We start from the raw sequence: 9,470 nt of genomic DNA on the forward strand, positions 1-9,470 counted from the left end.
CACGCTCCTGCTACGGACTACCCGCTCGGCTTTCATTTGGCTTTGCCTCTCTTGAGCTGATATCTTTGCCAGAAGGAGGGGCTGCCCAGGCGAAGCCGACTGGAGAAAAAGGATTTGGGGCCTCGCTTGTGGAGGCGCTCCCGGACTGCTTGGCACAAGCAGTGCTGTGGCAGTGATGGCTGGACTCAGCCCTTGTGAGCTGCCCTAGGGGAATTTTTCATTTAGCAGAGGGAGAAAGGTATCCTTAGACCTTAGCGCATGTATCTCTTGATTCGTTCGTCAAAACCGCCCGCGTATCGCCCGCACTTCCTCGGGTGATCCAGACAAAGGAAGGAAAGGGGGCAACATCTACAAGTACTGTTACTTCTACTTGCTCTAAAATGCCCCCCCCCACCCCCCAAATACACAGGCTAAAGGACAGCCCTGAGGCTTAGATTTCCAGCCCTGATTGTGCGAGTTTGTTTCAAATAAGAGTGGAATTCCATTTAGTCTTTACCAAATTCAGAAGGTGTCCGCAAGTAACCTTTTATTTCTTTATTTATTTATGTATTTATTTATTTAAGTCACGCCTGTTTTAACGTTTATTGAGAAGCGGAAGAGTTGCTTTAGTCATAAAGCACCACTACCTTCTCAGATGTTGCGCTGTGTTCAGAATTCTCCGCACTCGCCTCAGGTTGTTTTTTCAGAGCACGCAAAGTGGTCCTCCAAAACCATCGCCCGCTCCCCGTATTTTTTATCCGGTTCCTGGCCTATCCCGATTTTTAAACACTTCCTTCCACATGGTTTCCTTTAGTACAAAAACAGCCTCCAGAGTTAGGTTAAAATGCCATCCTAAGATATTTGCACACAAGGACTTGCTTTCGTTTTGTTCTTGCTATTTAATTTTATTTATTCTTTTATGTTAGCCACTCTCTTCCTAGGTCTTTGTTTTGTGGGTGTATGCCGCAGTGGCGCAAGTTTTGATCCTCAGCCCCCAGCCAACATTTTGGAAGGGCAACCCGTTCGGAGAAGCTAGGGCCCTCCTACAGATGTGTGTGCACACTCATTCCATACAGGCACCCGGGCACCCCGCCCCCCAAAACCTCAGGGGGCCAACGAGACAAATCCAGGAATAATTCATATGGAAATGAAGAGGCTCTCTCAGTAGGATTCTGACAGTCTTTCCTTGTGGGAGGAAAGGAAGTGGTTACCTTGCACACTCTTGAAAAGTGACCTCCCCGCTTTTTTGCAAGGAAAGAAAGTCAATTTGTGGCTAAGGGCTCATAGTAAGTCCTGTCTCCAACCGAGGGCAGTTTGCCTCTCTGCTTTTCTAAAGTCTCTAAAAAAAGGTACCCACTTGCACTTTTAAAAAGTTAGCTTTTCTGATGTCGTCCTTATTGAGACATTTTTTAGAAAAGGGGCTGTTTTATGGTTATGCGCTTAAAAAAATAATTCCTTTGTGGAGAGAGGAACTGTTTCTAAAAGGTCTATCTTAATAAATGCCATTCATTTATTGACTAGGTAGGCGGTTTGGTTTCTGTTGTTTCCTGAGTTTTGTTTGTTGGCTAAGGGATTAAAAGCCATTTCTTTAGTGAAAAAGGGACTCTTACGTTCGACTACACTCTTAGAAAAAGTCTTTTTTTTTAACGAGGAAAGTATATTTTTCAGCTACGTGATTATAAGAAATTTATTTCTTAAAGCTAGGTACAATTTTCCACACCATCTCCACCACATTCAGCAGGTGCTGCTGGCTGAGCACAGCTCCCTAAATAGGGCGGGAAGGAAAGGCGGGTAGGCCAGCACCAGGAAGAAAGGCCCGGGGAACCTGCGCGCTCCGTGGCGCGCTGGGCTTTCCTTCACTCTATCAAGGATCAGGCCCCCAAAGGTTAGAGCCAGCCTGGCTGGTATCCAAAACCCTAGCCCCCAGAGATACATACGCAGGCTAACCAGAGTCCCAGGTATTATTTTTTCTGAGCACCGGCCCCAGTCTTAGAGTTTCCCTCAGCCTGGCTGAAGCTGACTTTATCTGTTAAACTGAAAGACCTTTTTGCAGGGCCAATGTCGGAGAAATTCATGAGTGGACACTTTTCTGACAGAAGTGCGAGTTTTTTGCAAAGTAACCCAGCCAAGCCAAGCGGTGACAGTGCCTGCAGGATATTCTATCTGCAATCACCTCTGGGGTTTGCTCTTTCTCTTACTTCCAGGGAACATATGGGGGAAGAGGAAAGGGAGGCCACCAGAAGCATCTATAAAATCATTCTTGTCATAGTCAAGACCCCAGGAGTGGGCAGCAGGAAGCCTCGGCGTACTAAGGGCGTACTAAGTGCGGTACTCACGCTGCACTCTACTCTGGCACCCGGACCCAATACTTACCCAGTGACCGAAGCCTCTACAGTAGAATGAGGTGGTAAGTTAGAAAGAGAAAAGGTTTTCGCCAGCTCCACCGAGACTGCGTTTGCTGTAGCGGGCTCTACCGCCGCAGCTCACAGTCCCTGAAGCAGCTGCAGTCGTCGAGGCTGCCTCTGATGCTATTCAAAACGCCGGGGCTGCCTGAGGGGTCTATGTCGACGCGGCTAATGTCACTCGGCGCGTTCAGTTCAGCTTGCTTTCTGCTTCACCACGTAGACCGCTGCTTGTAGCTCCGGCTCCATCCGGCTCACAGATCCTCCTGCCGACTGCTAGGAGACAGTGCGGAGCCAGCCTTTTCAAGGGCGAGGGGGAGGGACTAGACTGAGGAGAGGAAGGGGAAAAGGAGGGGGGTTGAGTGAGGGGAGGGCGGGGGTGAGGGGAGAAGTAAACCAGAGTCCGGGCCTCCTGCTGGGAGGGGATGGCGCTGCGCCTACCTGCAGCTGGGCAACCCTCCTCTGGTCCCACTCCTGCACCCCACATCTCCCACCGCTCCGGGAGCGACCCCTCCCGGGTGAGAGGGAATCAGGGGAGATGGGCAGGGGCTAGATGGCGGTAAGCTTAGGAAGTACTCTTTCCCGCCAGGAAAGAAGGCTGACTGTGCTGGCTGCTCGCTCCCGTGTAGGACCCGCCGCTGGGGAAAACGAGCCGCTTTCCGGGCGGGTTTTGCAGATTAAGAATTAGGGCATGCGTTGCTCCTCTCGGTCTTCTACTCCTTGCTGTCTTGGCCTCCTTTTAACTCATTCACATGATCTTACAGAAGTTTTATTTCATTTTTGTTATGTGTGCTTTTCTCCTGATCCCTCTGAGGGCCCTGACTCCAGCTAGAGAGCAAGCATTCAAAAGTATCCTTTCTCGTGCAAAGGATACTTAAGGCAAACTGGCGAAAGTAGGGGCAGGAGCCTGGCGAAACCATTGGAGCCAAGAGACTGTCTGCATATATCGTTCTCAACTGCGAGCCTCCTCGATCGCCTTTCAGATTGATTTTCAGGGGGCGGCAGAGAGAGGGATAAGGGGGAGGTCAAACATTTGGCTACCCCAGACAACAAGTACATGGGAGAGTAAGCAAGTCGGTGGCTTCGGGCTGCTTTAGGGAGAGGTCTAGCACTTCGCTGCCTGGAACCCTGCAGCATTGCGGATGTGGACAGCACCGTTTCTAAGGTAGGAAAGGATGCAGGGAGGGAGGAATCCAGCCCTGAGTCCGCAAGATTGGTGCTTGCCAGAGCGCTCCAGCAGCTTCCTTAGTGACGCCAGGTCAGCTAAGGCATAAGAGGTCTCTCAAGAACACTAAAGCAAGGAGGGACAGTGCTGCGGGTTTATGGCTTTGATGGATCGTGGGTTATCTAGAAACAGGGCTAATGTCCTCGTCCTAGTCATAGGGCCAAAACCTTCCCAGTCGATATACTCTGATTTTTACTCCAAAAAGGGAGTCCTTAAATTTACCCAGAGGCCAGAAAATGAACCAGTAAATTCCTCTTCAGAAAGTTTTTTTTTTTGGGGGGGGGGGATCCATTTTCCATGCTTAACCAAGAGGAAAAAATTATCTTTCTAGTGTTCTGCTTTGTTCTGAGGAGGAGACTTTCTTTCCTGAAATAAAGAGAAAAAGCAGATAATGTTTTGGGGGTGCCAAGAGCACAGTATTCGTTTTTATTTTCTGTATATTGGATGAAAGAGAAAATGCATCTGCACAGGGTAGACCATCAAGAAGGGGAAGATGTTAATTATCATGAGTTGATGTTCTCTAATAGCTTCTTCATGGTAAGTTTTTGGTGGTTGTTTCTGTTTCGGTTTTTTTTTTTTGTTTTTGTTTTTGTTTTTTTTTTAAATCGAAGGGCAAATCTTTATGTCTTCTTTCCCTAGTATGTCCATCTCCATCTTCATAACTGTCTTCTTTCCAATTTCTGGTATTTTTTTAAAGGTTAAAACCTTCGTTCAAATAATCCTCGCACCACTTTCCTTTTCTTTTTGCTGTTGATCGATTGATTGATTGATTGGTTGGTTGGTTTTAAACTTAAAGCTACTATTGAGAGTGTCATTAACACTGCAGTTCAGTATGATCTTCATGAAAGAGGACACACTGAAGTATTTACTATTACATTTTACTCCTCCTGTAATTTTGCCTGCATTATTCATAGTATCCAGCACATGCATCATCCTCTTGTTGGGAATTAAGAAAATGTCTTAGAGATGAAGTCAGAAGCTGTCAAACAGTTACAGTTCTGACTCTTGGGGTTTGCACTTCTGGATAATACTCCACCATAGAGGATGGCAGGAACTCAATGAAAATAAAATTACTGATTGATCCAGGACAGTGTGGAGAAAATCCTATGGAGGCACTCTCAGAGCACTAATAATCTATTTATAACATCCACTTTATTGTTTACAACTTACATCATTTTAAAATTTTTATTATGATCCTTTATTTAGAAAAATAACTCAGTAGCAATTGTGAGCATGGAATACTGAGACCATAGATTTAAAATATAACATCCTCTTTAGATACCAATTAACTGATTTCTTAAAATTTCCACCTAAATTCAATGCAGGAGGCGAGAACTGATCAGTCATTGTTGAATTAAATTGTTGAATTGAAGCATTTAGTTATCATCGTGCCAGACTCAAGAGGTTAATATTATTATCCACATTTTATAGATCCTGAAACTGAAATTCATGGAGGACAGATATTTTGCATAAGACCATGGAGCTGATGAGTAACAGACTCTGGCTTTCCATTCAAGAGTGTATAACTCCTAAATTCAGCAACATAGTTGTTTTATAGTTAATCTGGATTATTCTATAATGTATAGCACAACATTTAGTTTTAAGTGTACAGCCCAATAGAAAATTATCTCTGTAGAGTGGGAACATTACTTACAGACCAAGGAGACTACCAGTTGAACTAAGTAAATCAGAAAATCATCTGAGAAATGCAGTTTGTTGATTAAACTGACAGATATCCACATCTGATAATAATGAAAATGTTTCCCATTTTCTCTTCTGTGTTCTGTCTGATGGTGGCATCAATGAGCAATGACATAACCAAAAGCCAGAGCATGTGGCAAAAGCTCTCCTTTTGGTGCTTTAACTCTAAAGGAACTGATGGGGACTCAACTCTTCTTATGTACAAAGAGAAGGACTCCCTGATTAAATGTCTTTTACGCACCACAAATATTATTTACATTGTCCTATTAATTCTCAAAACCGTTCTGTGAAATAGCTCTTATTAGTTTCATTTTCTTTTTTTAACCAATGGGGAAACAGAGATTCACAGAGATTAGATAAAATGCCCAAGTTTCTATAGGTATAAAGTATAGAGAGGTGGGAAATTCAAACCCATGCCATTTCTAGTCCACTATGCTGACCTCCTGTTGCGTGGCTACACATTTTCAGAATTTGCTTTACATTAAAAACTATATCATTAACAAAAGCCTTCAAAAGTTAAAAGGATACTGTAGGAATTTGGTTTTTAGAGGAAATACCATGAAAGAGCCGTGACATTTATTGCATTTTCTTTGTTTAGTGTTCTAACTTGGAAATTGATCCTGGGTTCTGCTAAGATCAGAAAAGGGAAATTATGGTAATGTGTACCCTAGAAAAACAGAAATCTGTCTGATTTGTGAAGATTAAACTATGAAGCCATTTTGTAATTTTAGAATGGATCAGAGAAGAGATTTAAAATACTTCAATGAGTAAGGATGTTTCTCAGGCTGGTAAGAATTAATTAAAACTGAGAAATAATGTGTTAATGTGAAAAAGACCCAGCCAGCCTACTCTGACTTTTACACCAAAGAGTGAGTCCTTAAATCGGCCATGGAAACCTTGTCAAAAAAGAGTCAGAGAGATGAGCCTTGGTAGCTCCTATTCATATTCATTGTCATCTCACTAGTGAACCACCATTGATATGAGATTGATGAAGCAAATCAAATATTCTGAGATTTCAGTTGCCCTTGCCTTGAAACATCCCTTATCAAGCAGTGTGATTGCAATTTGACTTCCCATGTACTGTTTGCACAGAGAATGCACAGGCCATGCAGATAGATAAGAATGATACTTTGTATCATGTGATAGTTGTTTTGCATAAAACCCCATTCATCTTTGTGTTGTCCACAACAACTTGCATTGTACATTGTACATAAGTGTTACAATCTATGAATAATCATTGTTATTGAGAAAGTAGGTGGGCATGTGACCATAAAACTGTAATACTGGATGAATTACATTCTGTATATTTTTCATTTTTAATATTAACCATCTGCAATAATTCCAATTAGTGTGCCCAGTGGCTCAGAAAAGAACTGTGATTTTAGATCAAATTTGGAGTTCTGGCTCTGGCATTTTTAGGTCTGTGGCTGTGGGCAAATTAATCTCTGGACTTGTACTGTATAAGATAAACACTAGCCACATAAGACTATTGAGCACTTGCAATGTGACTAATCCAAATTGGGATGCTCTGTAAGTATAAAATGAATACCTTATTTTGAAGATTTACCACATGCACATACACACATATGTAAAATATATCATTAATACTTTACATAAATTGTATGATGAAATGATAATAGTTTGACTAATTGGTTAAACATATTATTAAAATAATTTCACCATTTGTTTTCAATATTTTAAATGTAGCTGCTAGAAAGCTTTAAATTACATATATGACTTGGATTATACATGTTTTTCTTTTTGTAAGATTTATTTATGTATTTATGTATTTATTTATTTATTTTGAGAGAAAGAGAGTGCATGGGGGAGAGGGGCAGAGGGAGAAAGAGAGAGAAACTTAAGCCGATTCCATGCTGAATGCAGAGCCCAACCCAGGGCTCAGTCTCAGGACCCTGAGATTATGATTTGAGCAGAAACCAAGAGCTGGAGGCTTAACTGACTGTGTCACCCAGATGCTTCTCTATATGTGTTCAATGAACTATCCTAAAAAGCTTCAATTTCTTTACCCCCAAAATGTAGATAATAACCTTATTTACCTCAAATTATTATAATGATATTTATCTATTTATTTATTTTAAATATTTTATTTATTTGACAGACAGAGATCACAAGTAGGCAGAGACGCAGGCCGAGAGAGGGAGGGGGCGGGGGGGGGGGGGGCAGGCCTCCTACTGAGCAGAGAGAGCCCAATGAGGGGCTTGATCCCAAGACCCTGGGATCATGACCTGAGCCAAAGGCAGAGGCTTTAACCTACTGAGCCACCCAGGCACCTCTATAATGATATTTAAATAAAATAATGCACCTAAAATTCTTATCACAGTATCTGATAATAAGCTAAAATTTGTCACTGTCTAGGAGTTTGGAATAAAGAGGTTAAGTAAATTTTTTTTTTTTTTTTTTTTTTTAAGAAACTTACGGGCACCTGGGTGGTGTAGTCAGTTAAGCCTCTGCCTCTTGGTTTCAGTTCAGGTCCTGATTTTGGGGTAGTGAGATAGAGCTCCATATTGGGCTCCCTGCTCAGCAAGGAGTCTGCTCAAGACTCTCTCTCTCCCTCTCCCCCTCCTTTTCTTTCTTAAATAAATAAGAAACTTAAACTCTGATGGATTAGGGACTAACTAAGGAGAAAACTTTAGTTAATAATTCATTTTTATTTATTTATTTTTAAGTTATTATTTAAATTCCAGTTAGTTAACATATAATGTAATATTAATTTCAGGTGTGCAATATAGTGATTCTACACTTCCGTGCAAGACCGGGTATTCATCCAGCAAGTATTTTTATTTATTTTTGTCCCAAGTGAAATCATTCTACTTTTCTCTCTAAAAACAACAAACATACATGTGTGCAGCAGGGTGAAGGAACAATATTGTGACATAAAAAACAATAATGTTTTTGAAAGTGCTTTGAAGAGTTAGAAATACTTTCTCAAGTCCAAAGATTTTTACTATCATAATTTATATGGACACTTTTACATTTAATTGGTGGATATTTCTACTGTTGAGACATTCAAGTCATAAATGAAAATAAGGCTGAAATTGGTGTAGGTACACAGAGGACAAATGAATTTCTGCAGAAGCTAAAGATACAGGAATGGGAGAAAACCGGGTAGGTACAGAATTCTTTTTTTTTTAATTTATTTTTTATTTTCAGCATAACAGTATTCATTATTTTTGCACCACACCCAGTGCTCCATGCAATCCGTGCCCTCTGTAATACCCACCACCTGGTACCCTGACTTCCCACCCCCCGCTCCTTCAAAACCCTCAGATTGTTTTTCAGAGTCCATAGTCTTTCATGGTTCACCTCCCCTTCCAATTTCCCCCAACTCCCTTCTTCTCTCTAACTCCCCATGTCCTCCATGCTCTTTGTTATGCTCCACAAATAAGTGAAACCATATGATAATTGACTCTCTCTGCTTGACTTATTTCACTCAGCATTATCTCTTCCAGTCCCATCCATGTTGCTACAAAAGTTGGGTATTCGTCCTTTCTGATGGAGGCATAATACTCCACAGTGTATATGAAACACATCTTCCTTATCCATTCATCCGTTGAAGGGCATCTTGGTTCTTTCCACAGTTTGGCAACCGTGGCCATTGCTGCTATAAACATTGGGGTACAGATGGCCCTTCTTTTCACTACATCTGTATCTTTGGGGTAAATACCCAGTAGGGAAATGGCAAGGTAATAGGGAATTTCCATTTTTAATTTCTTGAGGAATCTCCACGCTGTTCTCCAAAGAGGATTTTTTTTAATATAATTTTTTATTTTTTATAAACATATATTTTTATCCCCAGGGATACAGGTCTGTGAATCACCAGGTTTACACACTTCACAGCACTCACCAAAGCACCTACCCTCCCCAATGTCCATAATCCCACCCCCTTCTCCCAAACCCCCTCCCCCTAGCAACCCTAAGTTTGTTTTGTGAGATTAAGAGTCACTTATGGTTTGTCTCCCTCCCAATCCCATCTTGTTTCATTTATTCTTCTCGTACCCACTTAAGCACCCATGTTGCATCACCTCTTCCTCATATCAGGGAGATCATATGATAGTTGTCTTTCTCTGCTTGACTTATTTCGCTAAGCATGATACGCTCTAGTTCCATCCATGTTGTCGCAAATGGCAAGATTTCATTTCTTT

The 9,470-nt window shown here is 41.8% G+C and overlaps 1 long non-coding RNA gene across 1 annotated transcript in view; it reads left to right on the forward strand.

Annotated features, from left to right (window-relative positions):
• Positions 1–2,763: 2,763 nt before the first annotated feature.
• LOC132006813 (uncharacterized) overlaps positions 2,764–9,470 on the forward strand; it is an 11,371-nt gene continuing 4,664 nt past the window's right edge. The window contains exons 1-3 of the long non-coding RNA XR_009401235.1: positions 2,764–3,546; positions 3,938–4,143; positions 8,045–8,433. This is a non-coding gene — a long non-coding RNA (uncharacterized LOC132006813). The remainder of the gene's footprint in view (positions 3,547–3,937; positions 4,144–8,044; positions 8,434–9,470) is intronic.

Source organism: Mustela nigripes, chromosome X, assembly GCF_022355385.1.
Source record: "Mustela nigripes isolate SB6536 chromosome X, MUSNIG.SB6536, whole genome shotgun sequence".
Classification (NCBI taxonomy): Eukaryota; Metazoa; Chordata; class Mammalia; order Carnivora; family Mustelidae; genus Mustela; species Mustela nigripes.